Genomic DNA, 18487 nt, shown 5'->3' with positions numbered 1-18487 from the left:
ACTTATCACACTTGACCTTCTTTAATACATCCTACTCAGAATAGCTAGAACTCACAAGATCTCAGAGGTGGCAGTAGTTACAGTCTTAATATTAAATGAAATAATGTATATCAAAGACTTGGGACTGGGGGTATAGCTCAGTAGTAAACCTCATGCTTAGTATGTGCAAGGCTGTGGGTTCAATTCTCAGCACCCCCCAAATATTTTTATTGAAAACTTATAATCTCTGAAGAGCTATTTGAGGGTTCATTTTTATTATTGATTATCTCTGGAGACTGGATTCTCTAAATCAATGTCAAAATATACAGCAATGTCAGCCAAGTTTCGAAGTGAGTAATTCACCAATCTAAAATTAGTAGAATTCAGGGCTGGGGATATGGCTCAGTGGTAGAGTACTTGCCTAGCAAGCAGGAGGTTCTGGGTTCAATCCCCAGCACTGTGGGGGGAGTGGGGGAGCAGAATTCAATGAAATGAGGTTTGACAGTGTGACTGTCTTTCTTCTATTATATGAATATGATGCCAGTCTTTGGGGTGTTGCTATGGAACACCAGCCTCAGGCCTATTTATCTGTGTTGTCTTTCTGTCAGCACTCCTTATAAAATTTATCTTATTCAAAAAAACCCTAATCATAGTAAGGGTTTCTTCTTATATCTATTGAATTGAAGTAAAAATGCTGTGGAATAGGAATTTATTTATACATTCTATGTCAGACTGATCTGACATCTGTCCATCATATTAACTATAATTTATTCAGAGAAACTTTTGGACTATTAAGGTCCCTTAATAGAATACATGATTGGTGAGGACAAGGACCTCCTCCTCCTCCTGCCTTCACTGGGTCCTCAGAGCCTAGCACAGGGTACGTGCTCAGCGGTCGTGTGTTGAATGAATGGATTCATTCACTCAATGATCTGTAATAGACCCAGTGTTCCAATCTGGGACATAAAGTGGAAAGACAAGGTCCCTGCCTCTCTGTCAGCTTATGGTTCCTTTAGTGGGGACCAACCAATGAATGGACAATTGCCATGCAGTCTGAAAAACTCTTTTGTAGGACATATCTATGTTGTCTTGAGAGCCAGAGGAATATATAATCCAGTCTGGGTGAGGGCAGAGGGAATGGGAGAGCTCAGATAAAGTTTTCTTAAAGAAGTGTTGAATTAAGGGTTTTGAGTCAAGTGAAAGTCATTCAGATCAGAGCAATAAAGGAAACATGCATGTTGAAACGAAAGAGGCCAAAGGGTGTGTTTGCCTATCAGCACTGCTATAAGGCAGAGATGCCTTGGTGTGTATGTGTGCGCATGCGCATGCGCATGTGTGCAGTTACAAGTGCTGAAAAGGCTCATTAGTGCTCATTCACTTGCCTCCTGTGGTTCTTCTAAAGACCCACAACCCTATTTCCAAATAATGCACTGGGCTGAAACAATGCTTGATACCTGTGTGCTCCATTCTTTGCACCTACTCCCATCCTTTCCCCCAAATCATTTGATTTTCCTTGATCCTCATTCACCTGGTCATGGCTCCTTTTCTTTCCTGACCTAACAAGGGTGTGACCTCCTCATTTGTATGGACTGTGATCATTGGTGCAAGAATCACTTGTGTTTTTGTTTGTTTGTTTTTACCCAGAAGTGCTGGAAATTAAACCCAGGACTTCACACATGCTAGACAAGTACTCTGCCACTGAGCTATACCCCCAGCAAGAAGTCATCTCTAAATCAGCCACAAGATGATTACCCCAGAACAATGAGATGCCTTCATATCACAAGTGGTGATTCCCCCCTGCCCCACACATACAGAATTACTTGGTTGTCTTAATTATCTATTTTTCTTTTTACTCAAAGTCACATCTAAATATTGTGTCTTTATGCAGCTGATTGTGGTAGGGGTGAAACCATCCAAAGATACCTACCACACAGCTAAGGCAATGGAACAATGGAATATACCTGGGTTCCCATAAAATCATCACCACTAGTTAGCTGTGTAACTTTGTTTTTTTTTTTTGTTGTTGTTGTTGTTGTTGTTTTTAGACAGAGAGAGAGAGAGAGAGAGTTTTGATATTTATTTTTTAATTTTTCGGTGGACACAATATCTTTGTTTGTATGTGGTGCTGAGGATCGAACCCAGGCCACACGCATGCCAGGCCAGCGTGCTACCACTTGAGCCACATCCCCAGCCCCAAGCTGTGTAACTTTGGAAGCAGTGATTTTCTTATATTTAAAACAAAAGCTGGACTAGTATTGTATGTTCCATAAAATGTATTGAATTCTCATCAGAGAGAAAATATTTGGCTTTACAAGCAGGGTGGGAGAGGCACCTTGTTATTGTTGATAATGAGCAGAAATAGTAGTAATCGCAACTTGTTTTTGTCTCTCTCTCTGTCTCTCTGTCTCTCTCTCTCACACACACACACATACACACTCACACTCACACACTGGATGGAAACGATTCACTTAAAGGAAATCAGCTTAACAGAAACCTAGCAGTGGGTGTAAGATTAGCATTCTCCATAAATGTTTTGATAATTGTACACTTGTAATTAAGTTCTGCTTGAGAGAACTGGTTCTCACGGTGCAGCTTAAGAACTTCCTTCACTGCTTATTCAACTCCAAAGTTGAGTGGGTCTCTATGTCCTACTAGTCATCAATTTTGTTTGTCCCAAGGTCCAAAGCATTAGGATATTGCAGAGAGATGGTATCATGTCTAACATGTGGTGAAAATCGGTAATCTGTATTTTTCTGAAGGAAAAGAAAATACCAAGCTGTTTATGTTTAGGTTGTTGAATATCTTCTCATCTAAAGGAGAACTAATTATACTGTTTTTCTTCAAGGGGGTAGTTGGTTCTGCATTTCTGCTATTGTGTTTGTGTGCATATGTGTGTGTGTACCTGTCTCAAATAAAGTCACAATTCCAGTTTGGCAACCCGTTAATTGCAGGGATTGCTAAAAAGATTATTATGCATGTTATTGCAGAGAGCTCAGCACCCTATAAAGTCATGTGGCAGGAACTAGGGCATTTCTCAATTTACCACATTAATATTGCAATAAACCAACTCCTCTCTGTAAACATCAGGCCAATGAGCACTACCTGCAGGGTGGCTTTGTAGAGTCTTCAGAAGAACTTTTTTTCTTTTCCCCAGGAAGATGGGAAAATCAAAATACTTTTGTTAATCCTTATCTTGTCTTTAACTTTTCTCCTTTTATATCTTCTTTTTTCTCATTGAAAAAAATAATACATGCTGGATATAAAAAGTTTGTAAAGTACAGAAAAGCATAAAGAAGCAGAAATAAAATTGCAATCCCACTCCCAGTCATGACCACTACTAACCTTTGAAAATTGTGCTTCCTTCTAGTCTTTTTTCCCATGAATGTAAAAAAATAGTTATGGTTTTTATACTTAGTAGTATAGGGTAGGCATTTTTATTTAAAACTTATTTGTAACCACCATTTTAAATGGGCAACTAATGTTTTATTTATGGAATTTTCCTAAACAGACCCCTATTATTACATGTTAAGTTGATAATTTTTCACTTAAATGAAAAATGCTACACTGATTATCTTAATGTAAAAATATTTGTGCATATTTTGGGTCACTTTGTTAGTATAGATTATTAAAATCTGGAATGACAGGATCAGAAAATAGAATATTTTAAAGTCTCTCTCTTCCCACCCCCAATTTTTTTTTTTTTTTTTTTAGTATCAGGGATTGAACCCAGAGGCACTTAACTACGGAGCCACATCCTCAGTTCTTTTAATTTTTTTCTTCTTTCTTTTAAATTTTGAGACAGGATCTCACTAAATTGCTTAGGGCCTTGCTAAGTTGCTGAGGCTGGCTTTGATCTTGAGATCCTCTTGCTTCAGCCTCCCATGCCACTGGGATTCCAGGTGTGCCACCACACTGGTCATTTTAAAGCCTCTTTAAGCACACTGAGAAATTAGTATTTCAAAAGATTATATTAATATTTTTTAAATTTTTAAATAGTTGTAGATGGATACTATACCTTTATTTGTTCTGTTTTTTATGTGTGCTGAGGATCAAACCCAGTGCCTCACACATGCTGGGCAAGTGCTCTGCCACTGAGCTACAGCCCCAGCCCCAAGATTATATTAATTTTTATTTCCACCACTAGCAGTATATGAAAGAATGTCAGTTTGGGACATTTTCATTTTAATGCATCTTTGCTAAAATTGGTAGATAGGCAAAATATCATATATTTGCAGTTTTAATTCTCAGTTATTTGGTTACTAGTGAAGTTGATCATTTTACGAAATGCTTATTTTTCAGGTGCATGTTCACTGTCTATTCATATCTTTGTCCATTATCTAATGAGAATTTAGAGTTGTTTTTTATCTGACTTATTTGTATAAACTCACTTAATTCTTAATCTGTGCTATTAGTTTTAGTATTTCCCCTCAAATGACTACTTATATTTCATACATATATCTTTTTGATGCATAGAAGTTTGAACATTTTATATAAAGATTTTCAATCTTTCATTTCTTTCTTTCTTTTTTTGTAGTGCTGAGGTTCAAACCCAGGGCTTTGAGCATGCTAGGCAAGTGTTCTGTCACTGAGCTACACTCCCAGCTCTTTTGTTTAATTTTATTATTATTATTATTTTTTCCAGTGCTGGGGATCAACCCCAGGGCCTTATACATACTAAGCACATGCTTTACCACTGATTTATACCCTCATACCCCTTTGTTATTTTTAGCTTTAGAAAGTTGTGGTGGCACATGCCTTTAATCCCAGTGGCTTGGGAGGCTGAGGCAAGAGGATAATGAGTTCAAAGCCAGCCTCAGCAAAAGCGAGGCTCTAAGCAACTAAGTGACACCCTATCTCTAAATAAAATGCAAAATAGGGGATGTGGCTCAGTGGTCAAGTGCCCTGAGTTCAATCCCTGGTACCTCCCCTACAAAAAATAAAGTTATGAGATTTAATGAAATTTTCTTTTTATTTCTATTTATTTCTGTATTTTGGTACTGGGGATCACACTCAGGGGGCTTTACCACTGAGCGACATCCCCAGCCCTTTGAGAGAGTCTTGCAAAGTTGTTCAGGGCTTGTTAAGTTGCTAAGGCTGGCCTTAGACTTGCTTTCCTCCTGCCTTGGCCTCCTGGCCTCCTAAGTCATGGGAACTGCAGCATGCTCACTGCACCCGGATTCTTTTTATTTTCTTTTGTTGTGTATATATAAACTATTTTAAATGTAAAACCCACGAAGATACCCACCCCCAAAATCTGAGTATGTCACCATCAACTTGAAGAAAGCAAAGGTAATGATTCCTTAAGAAGTTCAAGCTGTCCTTTGCTAAGAACCAGTTGGACTGCATATTCCAATAGAAGCAAAACACTCATTACTGGGATTGAATTGCTGATCATGAAGAGTTGGGGGTGACAGGAAGGAAGTTGCTGGAGAATTCTTTTCCCAAAATTAAGGTCATCTGGGAGAAACAAACTTTCACACTCATGTTTTCCATTCTCTCTCTCTCTCTCTTCTTTTTTTGTATCTAGAAGAAATTTGTAGTAACCATGGAATGATGATGTAAGATAGCTGTGGTTTGCAGAATACAGGGTTGCTTATTTTCAAAAGGAACTTAAAAACTGGAGGAGGGCTGATAGAGTACTAGTGTAGCAAGAGTGAAGACCCGAGCTCCAATCCCCAGTGGCAGGGAGAGCAAAGAAAAGAAAGAACAGGAGGAAAGCTGCCTCAGAAGTTCATCCCAGCAGCTCACTAAATGGAAAATCCAAGTCTTGGGACAGAGAAAGTGAGCTGTGCAGTTGTGAAGCCTACAAAGCTGACCTGCTTACTTTTATTTTGACATTGTTGATTATTTAAATATTTGCATTGGTTATACATTCAGCAAGCACATTGTTTTTTAGTTGAAAATATAACATATATCCCCGTAATCATTCTCCTTTGGAAAAATCCTAATTGACTGGTCTCACAGCTACTCAGTAGGCTTTGTTCTTTAACCTGTCTGAACTGCAAGCCTTGTGACTAAGAGGAACCACTTGTAAAGAGCTGGCTTTGTGAGCCTGGTCTGATGAAGTGACCACGAATTTCACAAGTTGACATGTGTGCCTGTTTGAGCATGTTTGTCAAGAGTCCTACATAACTTGGGTCTAGTTCTGCTTCTTCAAGGGATTTTGGACAAAACATCTAGCTCTTGATATGCCAATTTTGTCAGTTGTAACATGGGGGCTTTGGCTAAATAGCTAAGCTCTGGGGCTTTAAAACTTGGATTTTTAAAAATCCTGCAAGTAGGAGGAGACTAATAAGCATAGCATTTCTTCCTTTCTGTAATCATATGAAAATGGCAAATCAAGAGAGCCATGAGAAGAAGCCCAGAACCTCTTAGCTGTAGAATACCAGAAAGACAAAGAAATGCTGTGCCTTTAAGAAGCTTTAATGGCCCAACTGGCATCACTAAGACTTTACGAAGTTATTTCTTTTTGTGACCTTTATATATTTTTTTCTGTTTTCTTTTTAAAAAACAGAAGACATATCTACCATATTCAATTAAATTCAAACATTTTAATAAAAATAATGTATTGTGAAGAATAAAACATGTGTAACCACTCCCCAACCCTCCAATGCTGGGGATCAAATCCAGTACCTCACACATGCTAGGGAAGTGCTCTACCACTGATCAATGCCTCCAGAACCCGTGTTTTTTAAAAAGAAGTAATTTCAACTTTTCTCGAACCACACTCCCTGCCCCTAGAACACCCTCTTGCAGTAAAATTCTTATTAGGCAGATAAACCAGCTGTGATTGAGGCATTACTGCCACCTGGTGGTACACAGCCTAATTACAGGAAAAACATAAAATGTTGGGCTGAGGTTGTGGCTAAGCAGCAGAGATCTTGCCTCCTAGCATGTGTGAGGTACTGAGCTCAATTCTCAGCACCATATATAAGTAAATAAAATAGATATTTTAAAAAGTAAATACTGTTTAAAAAACATAAAATTTCAGTTTTTTGAGTGAAATTGGAAAGTGACAATAAATGTTATAGTCCCAAATAGGCCTCTGAAATTTATATTTAATCAAGGCAGTAACTAAATATATAAAGTAATTATTATCTATTAATCACCAAGTCATTGCCATTGAATCTGGGTCTGGAGACACTGAAAATTTGATTTTTGCATCTATGTCCTGGAAAAGAAAAAATCCACTTTTTCAGTTGATTCATAGCCCTTATTTATTAGTCTTTAAAACAATTTTAGTTAAGTAATGCATGATGATTACAGAAAAATTAGAAAACACAAAGACGCATGAAGAATATTAAAATTACTTATAATGGTATCATCAGGAACAAAGTAGACACTATTAACATTTTGAATATTTCTACTATCATACTTTTTCTACCTCATTTTCACTAGAATTCAACCCAGGGGCAATTTACACTGAGCTATAGCTCCAGCCTTTTTAAAAATTTTTTATTTTGAGACAGGGTCTCACTGAGTTGCTTAGGGCCTCACTAAGTTTCTGAGGCTGGCCTTGAACTTGTGGTCCAACTGTCTCAGCCTCCCAAGCTGCTGGGATTACGGGCATTAACCATTGTGCCTAGTTCCTTTCTACTTCATTGTTAATGGTAGGGAAATAATATTAGTAATGAGAGCAAATATTACACTTACTGTATGCCATGCACAGTTCCAAGTGCTTTACATATATATACAAAATGAGATGCATCTCCTGTTCAGAAGCAGTAAGAATGTATCATCACTTCACAGATATTGCTGCCCAAACTGATAATATGACTGACAAACTCAATCTTTAGAATAACTCAGCTGTTTTGATCAGAAATGCCAAGGTCCCCCAAAATAATGAAAAACTGAGAAATTTTTTCTAACATAAGGAGACTGAAGAGATATGACAATTGAATCCAGTTCATTATCTGAGATTTTCTTTATTTTTTTTATACTTTTATTTTTATAGTTGGACACAACACTTTTTAAATTTTATTTATTTTTATGTGGTGCTGAGGATCGAACATAGGGCCTCGCGTGTCTTAGGCAAGTGCTCTACGCTGAGCCATAACCCCAACCCCTGGGATTTTCTTTTCTTAAAAAAGTCATTATTGGGGCAGTTGGTACAATTTAATTTGTCTTGTGGTGCTGGGGATTGAACTCCCAGGGCTACTCTACCACTGAGCTACACCCCCAGCCCTTCTAATTAATTAATTAATTTTTGAGATAGGGTCTTGCTAAGTAGTTGAGGCTGGCTTTGAACTTGGGGTCCTCCTACCTCAGCCTTTCAAGTAGCTGGGATTATAGGTATGCTGCATCTTGTCTGGGTTAAATATGGTTTTTAGCTAATAGTATTTTATCAATGTTAATTTCATGCATATCCTAATTTTGGTAAACATGTCATGGTTATGTAAAAGAATGTCTTTTTATTTAGAGAATGCATGCTGAAGTACCCAAAGGTAAAGGGGAGTCACATCTGCAACTCACTCTCAGTTTTTAAAATTTACACACATACCCTCCCAACACACCCAAGGAGAGAGAGATTCAAGAGAAAGAGGGTGGGGGAGAAATTTTAATATCTGGGGAGTCTGGCTGGGGTGGGGGATATAAAAAAATTATACTATTTTTGCAACGTAGTGTAAATCTGACATTTTGTCACAATAAAAATTTACGAAACTTAATATAAAAGTGTACCTTTTGTAAAATGGAAAATGATTTCTAATTCTTTTGCTCTCTTTCCTTAAATATCACATTGAACAGTTTAGTGAGTAGCCTTCTAAATTTTTACTATGCATATACAATTATATGCATATGTTTGTATCTCTCTGTGTATTTCTACATGTAATTTTTAGTAGGTTCATACTTAACTACTACAATAAAATATCCTGCTACCTAACTTTTAAAATTCTGTATTATTGCTATTTTCTTACATCAGTACATATATACATGTACCTAATTTTTAAGCTTTGTATATTATATCCAGAGTGTAGATGTAGTACAATCTATTTAGTAATTTTCCTTTTGATGAACATGTAAATTTTTATTTCCTTTTTCTATTAAAAAACTCCCAGTGATTGACATTTTTGTGTATTTGCAAGTATTTCTGTGGTTTAGACATGGAATTCCTGAGTCAGAGGATATTCACAGTTAATCTATTGATTAATATGGCAAGGACCACTTAAGAAGGCAAAAGTTTACCTAAATAGCTTCTTCATTACCAGTGCCAGAACTATATGTACAGAGTATGTGAACAATGGCGAAGACCAATCTGTGGGCCATTCGAATGATTCATGTGACCCACGATCTGCTTACAACTGTGCACTGCTGACCAGCACAGAGCCGTGGTTGCCACCCTTGTGTATTAATGAGAGCATTGCTGGCGGTGTTCTCTCATGCAAGCTGATACATGACTCCAGTCTCTCAAGAGTTCATTGTTAACCTGGGGGTTTATGACAACCCTGTTGAGTGCCCTTAATTACTTGCATGCTTTCTGATGTGTTTAAGAATGCAGCTATTAATTATTGTGACTCTTGGATCACTACTTATCTTCTATTTTACTTGCTTCTCTTTGCTGTTTTCTTGTCTTTTATTCACAACTGATTCAATAAAATCAACTATATATCTGCAAGAAAATATTGAAGCTATGAAGAAAGGCTTAACATAAATGAATAAATGTAATGATAATTTTTCTTGTTATGCCACCCATCGTCTTCCCTAAAAATATCGGCTCTGTCAGCCAGCTTTTCATCTGCAGGGAATTTGTTGTGCTTTGGGAGAGGGCAGTGTATTCAAGGGCAGGGGCAGAAATGGTTTCCCCAATGAAAAGGCCTAGGGATTGTTTCCAGGCCAACGGAAGTGTTTTGAATGATTACTGTAAACTAGGATATGCTCACGCTGAAACTGGGTGCAGTGGTGCACACCTGTAGTCCCAGCACTTGGGAAACTGAGGCAGGAGGATTACTTGAGCTCAGGAGTTTAATACCAGCCTGGACAACATAGCAAATCCCATCTCAAAATATAAAAATAAATAAATGACCTTACTTTGATTTGAACATTAAATAATGTATAATAACATGTATCAATCAAGACATCATGTGATACTCCATAATATATAAAATTTTATGTGTCAATTTAAAATATATAAAATATAATGGTTTTTAAAGGATGGAAGATTAAAGTGTGAAAATCTTCAGGTGGCAAAATGTTTATTCTTTGACTCTAAATTATTGGGATATAGATGTAAAATTTAAGAGAGAGAAGAGAGAATAATTAATTTTGATGCAGGGTACCAGCAATGTTTTGATGGGGATATGATCTTTGGGCTGGGCATGGAAGGATGAGTAGGTGTTGGCTAGGTTGATAAGACATAACGGAAGACATTTACAGGTAGAGAGAATACTGAATTGCACGAGTGAAGCCAGAAAGACAACAGTTGGATCCCTGGTACAGTTGTGCCTGGTACACTTGTGACCTCTGAGAACTCTGAAGGTTGGTAAAAATCCTAGGCCATTAGGTCTCACATTTTTATATGCATATAAACCATCTTAAGAGTCTTTTTACCATGTGGATTCTGATTCTGAAGGCCTGGGGTAGGCCTGCAATTCTGTCTTTCCAACAAGCTCCCAAGGGGTTCACAGACCACACTTGGAGTAGAAAGGCTGTAAGCACAGTTAGTTATTATTAAACTGTTATTTCAGCGGGGCCTGCTAGCTGGCACGATTAAGAGAAAGATGGAGAGAACACCTTTGCCTTTTGCTGTGAGCAAATTAATTAAAAGTATTTGAAGGCTTTTTGAGACTATAGCATTTCAGATTCTTTGTACCTGAACCAGCCAGGGACGTAAATAGAGAGTGACTCATCCTGTAGGTCACCTGCCCAGGTAACACAGGGGCTGGCACTGTAAGGAAGGTAAGGGAAAGGTTTAGACTGGCTAGATCAGTTCCTGGATCCAGATAGCTGGGCAGTGCTGAAATCCTTAGTCTGGGAGCAGTGGTGGGAAGTGGAAGGAAAGAAGGACACATTGGATTGTCATATGTTTTTAAACTGGTAGGAGGTCTTTGTGAATAATAATACTTAAGAAAACATAACCCAGGGCTGGGGTTGTGGCTCAGTGGTAGATCGCTTGTCTCACATGCGTAAGGCACTGGGTTCAATCCTCAGCACCACATAAATAAATAACATTTTTTTATTTTATTTACTGTGCCCATCTACAACTAAAAAAAAAAAAAGAGTCTTTAAAAGAAAAAAGAGGGCTGGGGTTTTGGCTCAGAGGTAGAGCACTTGCCTACCATGCATGAGGCACTGGGTTCGATCCTCAATACCACATTAAAAAAATAAAATAAAATAAAGGTATTATGTTCACCTATATAACTAAAAAATTTAAAAAATTAAATTAAAAAAAGATAAGAAAACATAACCATTTTGAGTTATTTTGATGATATTTTCTCAGGTATTTAATTTTTATTGAGAAAATAGCTACACAACCTGGGATGGCCTGATTTGAATTAATGACGTTGTTCTTTCTAAAAATAACTTATTCTTATCATAGGAGTTATATTTGTTCTTTGCAGAACATTTGACAATAAATGACATTTCGGGGTGGTCACAGTTGATAATTAGTCTGGACTAATTTCCACTTATTCTAGTTTTCCATGCCTCTCCTTGTTACCCTGCCCTCCTTTCTTGGAGCTCTGGCACCAGTGGGTTTGTGGATGTGGCAATCAGAACCTGCGGTCAGGGAAAAGCTGGAAGGCTGTTGCTATGCTAGAGGCAAACTGTGATCTCCAAATGAGATCGCTAAGCTCTCCTTCACTTTCATCTTCCCTGCTGTTTGTGAAATGTAGTGGAGAGACTTCATAAGACTAATGAAGGAGGAAGAAAGATCAAGTGATTATTTTTCACAAGAAAGGTAGTTTTGTTCATGCCTTCCTTTCCCTAATGAAGTTTACGCCTTCCACAGATGATCTGGAGCAGACCACATGGCTGGAATTTAGCACCAGGGGTTGGATGCTAAACACGACCCACACAGAGACCATTGCAGAGGTGAGATCATTCTAGAATGATAAGCAATTGTTAACATCAAGGACTCACCAAGAATAAAATCAGACAGATGTTTGAGCTTGTTGGAAAGAATGATAAAATCAGAGGCTGAAGGAGACAAGGTAATGAGGACATCACAATGCAAAGTGAATTCAAGACACTTTTGATATGTTCCCAGCACAAGGTCAGAAACCAGGGTATCTATCTGGACACCTATGTCTTGTGGCTCACTAAGGAAGCTCCTTGGAACTGAGGTTTCTTTTGAAATTTTGAAATTCTAGTTGTGGTTCCACTAGAATTTCAAAAACAGGGATTCTCCTGCTTTGGAGTATGCACTCATTATTTGGAAGAACTCATTGGGAATGTAGATTCCTGGGCTGCATCCTAGCTGACTGACTCAGAGAAGAACCTGGCAGTGATGCTGATGGAGGTGGTTGAGCCCATCCTCAGGGTGTTCTGCGCTTTTTTGGATACACACTGATTGGGTACTTTGAAAAAAGAATCAGTGTAGGTCTTTTGCCAGAAGGAAGTCATGCTTTTATTCCCACCAAGAACTAAGCACAGTGAAGAGAAGAAGTCCAGAGAAAGGAAAACACAGAATAGATAGCCTCAACTTTTACAAAATAGGTTTATGTCATTAGTGGGCTACGTTATTGACATGGAAAAACACGTTTGTGTCTTTCCGTAGTGTCAGAATTCATTGAATAACAATAAATTCCCAAACTACACCACTGTAACACTCGATAGCCATAAGCTAGGAAATCACAAATTCTTTTATTCCATTCCAATCTTGATTTCTAATATTTATAATATTCAAGTCACATGTGCTTCACACAATATATCATATATATTAGAAGCATATGTGAATTTCTCTATATATAAAGACTAAAAAAGAGTTAAAGATGGCTAAAGAATTACAGGCTCCTGTGCCCAGAGCACAGGCAGAGAGCAGATATGATGCAGAGTCATAGTCACAGTAGGTGGTCAAATAAGGGTTTTAAAGAACCAATTTCACAGAATTATCAAGGCAAAGAGTCCAGACAGTGAGTGGCTTCAGAATATTAACTTGGAGTGTCAACTTGAGGTTTCCTCTTGGAATAGATTGTGCAGGAGAAGCTGCACTGAGCTGCTTAGGTGGTGGGGTTAGAGTGCTATGTTGTCCTTTCTTGGGGGACTCCTTCTTTTATGGGTCTTAGGCTCCCGTGTCTGGTGTCTCTGATATGATTTGGGATGCTCCTGATTTAGTTTTATAAGTTGGCATGAACAAATTATTCATCCATTTGTGCTTTATGGTTGTTCTGGGCATATTGTTTACTTATACAAAGAAGGTATAGTCATTCTACCTTGGTACTTGCATTCAAAAAAGCATTGACGTTGTAGCTCAGTGATGAGCACTTGCCTGGCATATGTGAGGAACTGGGTTGTATCCTCAGCACCATGTAAAAATAATAAATAAAATAAAGGTATTGTGTCCATCTACAACTAAAAAACATTTTTTTAAAAAAAGCATTTTATAAAGTAGTATTTTGCTTTACAAAATGCAGTAACTCAGCCTGCTCTCCACAGTGGACTGCTTCTTATTTTTTAAAATACATTTTAGTTGTAGTTGTTCACGGGCCTTCATTTTATTTATTTATTTTTATATGGTGCTTAGGATTGAACCCAGCGCCTCGCACATGCTAGGTAGGCACTCCACCACTGAGCTATACCCCAGCCCCTCCACAGTGTACTTCTGGAAAGTTGGGTAAATTAGTCTTTCCTTTTCTGCAGTTTTGTTTTCCATACTTTCAGTTGCCTATGGTCAAACAGAGTCTATAGGAAAAGCAGAAATAAAAAATTAATAAGTTTAAAATAACTTATAATACTTTGTTTATATTTTATTATCTTATTAGTTATTGTTAATTTCTTACTGTGCTTAGTTTATAAATGAAATTTTATCATAGCTGTTATGTAGATGAAAAAGCATAGTATAGAGTTTGCTACTGTCCATAGTTTCAGGCATCCACTGGGGGTATTCGAATGTATCCCCCAAACATGAGCAGAAGACTACTGTATAAATCAAATTTGTAAGATTTCATCTTTACTTTCCCTTTGCTTAAATCCTAACATGTCATATTCACTTTTTTTGTTGTTGGTGGTGCCAGGGATTGAACTCAGGGGCACTCAACCACTGAGCCACATCCCCAGCCCTATTTTGTATTTTATGTAGAGACAGGTCTCACTGAGTTGCTTAGTGCCTCACTGTTGCTGAGGTTGGCTTTGAACTCATGATCCTCCTGTCTCAGCCTCCTGAGTCATATCCACTTTTGATGTTCACATGGGGGTGACTTTATCATCTTCCCCCACCCCTTTTTTTTTCTTTGGTGGTGATGGGAATTGAACCCAGGGCCTTGTGCGTGCAAGGCAAGCACTCTACCAACTGAGCTAAATCCCCAGCCCTCATCTTCCCTTTTTCCACTCCATCTCGCCTCTCCACCCAGAATGTAACTGCCTGTGACCGACAGCAAGTGCACTGCCCTTTGCTCTGCAGTAGCAGAGCCCTGGTTCACTTGGGGGCTCCCTTCCACATAGTGACTTCTGGGGGTCACTCTGATGCCTGAGGGCCTCGCTCTCCCTGAGTCTGTCCCACTGAATTTTCCCTGTCTGACCTGTCAAGTTGGGCTGGAGACCCAGACTGACCTAGCCCCTGTTTACTCATTTAGGGTGCACTACTTGTCAGACCAGTTCCCTGTGTCGGGTGGCCACCCACCTACCTGGCTGGGTTCTGCTGTCACTGTGCAGAATCTAGAAGACTTTCTTAGTTGGAACCTGTGCTCCACAGCCAGCAATCTGACCTGTATTTACTACCAGAGCAGGTAAGATGCACATTCACACCACCAGACAGGACGTCCACAAGCTTCTGTTCCCTGACAGCCATCTGTCCTGAGACACACAGTCCTCTCACCTCGGTCCCAGTCCTCCCACATGTCCATTTTCTCCATAAAAAGTCTACTGGATCCTATTGTCTCATTTTTTTAAAATTTTTTTTTGTGGTTGTATATGGACAGAATGCCTTTATTTTATTTATTTATTTTTGTGCGGTGCTGAGGATGGAACCCAGTGTCTCACACATGCTAGGCAAGTGCTCTACCACTGAGCTACAGCCCCAGCCCTATTGTCATATTTTTTACCTCACTGTCACAAAATGCTGGAGAACAAAGAAGAGGAAATGAGATGTCTAACTGCTTAGAGAAGAAGAGCTCAGGACAGAGCAGAAAACATCCAGATCTGCTGTCCCTTCCTCAGGACACATTTTCCTATCTTTTCTCAGTTTCTAACATTAGGGATTGTGGGAACTGGAACTTGGATGTATTGAGGGCTTCACAGTAGCATCCCTCGTGAGCCTGCTCCTTTGACAACAAGTAGATCAGGGACAGACACCTGTCACCTCAGGCCTGGACTGTCCACCTGGTCATGTTTCAGTGGAGTCCTGAGATAAGGCTAAAGACTAGAAAGTCTACAGGAAAGCCTAGAAGTTGACAGAAATGAGAGAAGTAGACAGGGAAAGAGCCCAATAATAAACAGAGGTGGCCACTGGCTTCTCTGTCCTGGAAGGACTGGAAAGCTCCAATTCCCTCCAGAGGGCAGCTGTGTAGACCCAGGGTTCTCATGACTTCTGTTTCTTCTTTTTAAAATAGAAGCTAGGTAGCTGGATTTTATGTAAGATTCCTTGATTTTAAATATTGTTACCAAACCTATAGTTTCTAAAAATATCTCGTGGATCAGACAAATCATGTTCATGGTGACCCAGTCAGGTATCTCCATGAAAAACGGTATTTCTTAGGACGAAGGGACATCTCACAAGAAAATAAGAGCCAAGCCAGCTCTTAGTCTTATGGGTTTAAGAGCCATATTACAAAGTCAGGAGTTAAAAAGGGCCCTAGCCATCAGGGCTATGGGAGTGAGATAACACACCAGGAGATGAGAGTCTGGGAAAGTTAGCTCAGCCTTTTGAGATGTGTGGTCTGCAGAAATGCCAGTGAAAACCAGGCAAGGCAGGGTCTGCACTATCCTGAAAATAATAATCCAAAAAAATTTCTCTCAAGATTCAGGGAATTTCTAGGAGGTGAGGGGCAAATGCATGAGTAGAATAATCACCAAAGTAACCCACATTTATCTTTACCTTATTAGCACCTCTTGAATTGTTGCTTAAGGTGATGTCTGCTTGGTTTTTCCACTATGAAGTTGTAACTTTTATTTCTTTGCTAATAATACTTATTTGGAAGATATCTGGCTTTCTTAAACTTTTGTCCACCAATGTTAGCCTCCAGTAGCAATTATTACTGTGGTGTTCTGATGATTATTTTCTGTTTCTCTCAATCTTTACATTATAAGTTAGAATTCTTCTGTAAAGTTTTCCCTTCTCCCCAATTTATTTGTTTATACACTAGAGTCCCAATGCTATTTATTTTAATCACTGGACTTTAATCTAGTATTATTTTAATACAGTACTATGCTTAATAAAATATTATCTTTTTAAAATTTTGTTGCTCAAGTTAGGAACTCTTTAAGGTTGGCCCTTGTGCTCTTTCAATAAGTCCTCCATCCTCTTCTGAGGGGAGGGGGTCTTCCTTGTTTTCTGGCATAACTTGTTTTCTTTCCTGTTTCAGCCTTGGAACCCACTGTTTGTTCAAGGAGACATGATTCCTTTTGTTGGAGAATTGTTTTTAGGAATCAAGATCTTGAGCTAAGTTGTATTTTGGGATCAAGGGGTATGGATGTTATTAAATGGCTTAGTATATATATATAAGTTGCCAGGTTCTTTAAAATTAATTAATTAATTGGTACCAGGCATTGAACCCAGAGCCTCACATGTGCCAGGCACGTATTCTACTACTGAGCTATATCCCTAGTTCTTTTAAATTTTATTTTGAGACAGGCTATTGTGAAGTTGCCCAGGCTAGCCTTGAACTTGCCTTAATCCTCCTGCCTTAGCCTTTCGGGTAGCTAGGATTATAGAGATGTGCCACTGCACCCAGCACTAGATTATTTTTGAATAAGATTACACCAAATACACTGCTGCAAACAATTTTTCAGTTTTACTAATCCTATTGTCAATTCAGGTAAATTTTCATTCATATTTCTTTATCATTCCCTCTACTCCCCCCTTTTTATTCTTGCTTTCTTTTTTTCTAATATAAGAGAAAAAAATGCACATCATTTATTCTCTGATTCAAGTCAGTTTGGATATTACACTCATTCAAAAGAACTTCAGTGATATCGACTCAGTCAAGTTCTAGGCAGCAGGGTCATATTCTTTTAGTTACTCTTTGTATGGAATTTCTTATTCCATCTTTTTATTTTCAATCTATTGGTACTTTTGGATCCAAAGTGAGACATTTGCGCGTAGCATATAGTTAGATTATGTGTTTTTATTGGCTAATCTATGTCTTTTATTTGAAAAATTTAATCCATTTACATCTGACCCTGTGCCTTTCCCTGGGCATATGTGGCCACTTTCCAATTTTCCCTATATATGCAGTTGCTTTTCAATGTGCTAGTCTTTAATGTCTAAATCCCACAAGGTGAAAATGGGGGGGGGGAGGGCACTAGCCCTTTAAATTCTTTGGGAGTTTGGCTGGACAGGGAGGAGCTTGTAACAGTGGGCTAAATGCTACCTGCTTCTTTGTCTGCACCACTGTATTCAGAAGCACTGATCAGAGTACAGATATTTGAAGCACAGGATCCTTTTGACCACAATAGTTTGTGCAAATTTTGTGTAGGTTTTCTAGGAACATTTACACAGATGCCTGCCAGGGGATTGGGGTGTGGGGCTGGGTAACTGCTACCCTACCAAGAGCTGAAATTGACCCAGATTAACTGCAATTTACCATCTAAGCCTGCCCTTGGACATTGCAAGCCTTCAGACTCTGGATTCTGCCTGTACAATTGTCCTCTAAGTGGGGAGACAGATTCCTGATGCCACTTACTGGAATCCTCTTCCTAAGAACCTATTTTGAATCATCTTGCTTTTCCATTTGGGTTTATTTTGTTACTTTGAAGTTAGAGAAGTATCCTTGTGTGAAAAACTCAGTTTCCATTTTAGATGTTTCTTCTTCCTGTTCGATTACTGAGCCATCCAAAATTTATTTGGTGTATGGTATGAGGTAATGACCAAAATTGCTTTTTTATTCCTATTCAATTTCCAATGAATTGTCCCAGTGCCACTTATTACCTTTATGTGCCACTTATTGCCTTTATTACCTTTACATTAATATTTATTAACTGTAGAGACTAATTTCTGTTGTATCTTTTTTCCAATGCTATCTTCTTGCATCAATTGGTATCTATTTTTTTTAATTATAAAATACTCGTAAAATTTGCCATTTTAACCATTTTTAAGTGTATAATCAGTAGTATAAAGCTCATTCACATTATCAGGCAACCAATATCAACTCTTTTTATCTTCTGAAAAACTCTATTTCCAATGAACAACAATTCCATT

Source organism: Marmota marmota, unplaced genomic scaffold, assembly GCF_001458135.2.
Source record: "Marmota marmota marmota unplaced genomic scaffold, marMar, whole genome shotgun sequence".
Taxonomy (NCBI): domain Eukaryota; kingdom Metazoa; phylum Chordata; class Mammalia; order Rodentia; family Sciuridae; genus Marmota; species Marmota marmota.
The sequence above is the reverse complement of the archived record's forward strand: the minus strand, read 5'-3'. Positions refer to the sequence as shown.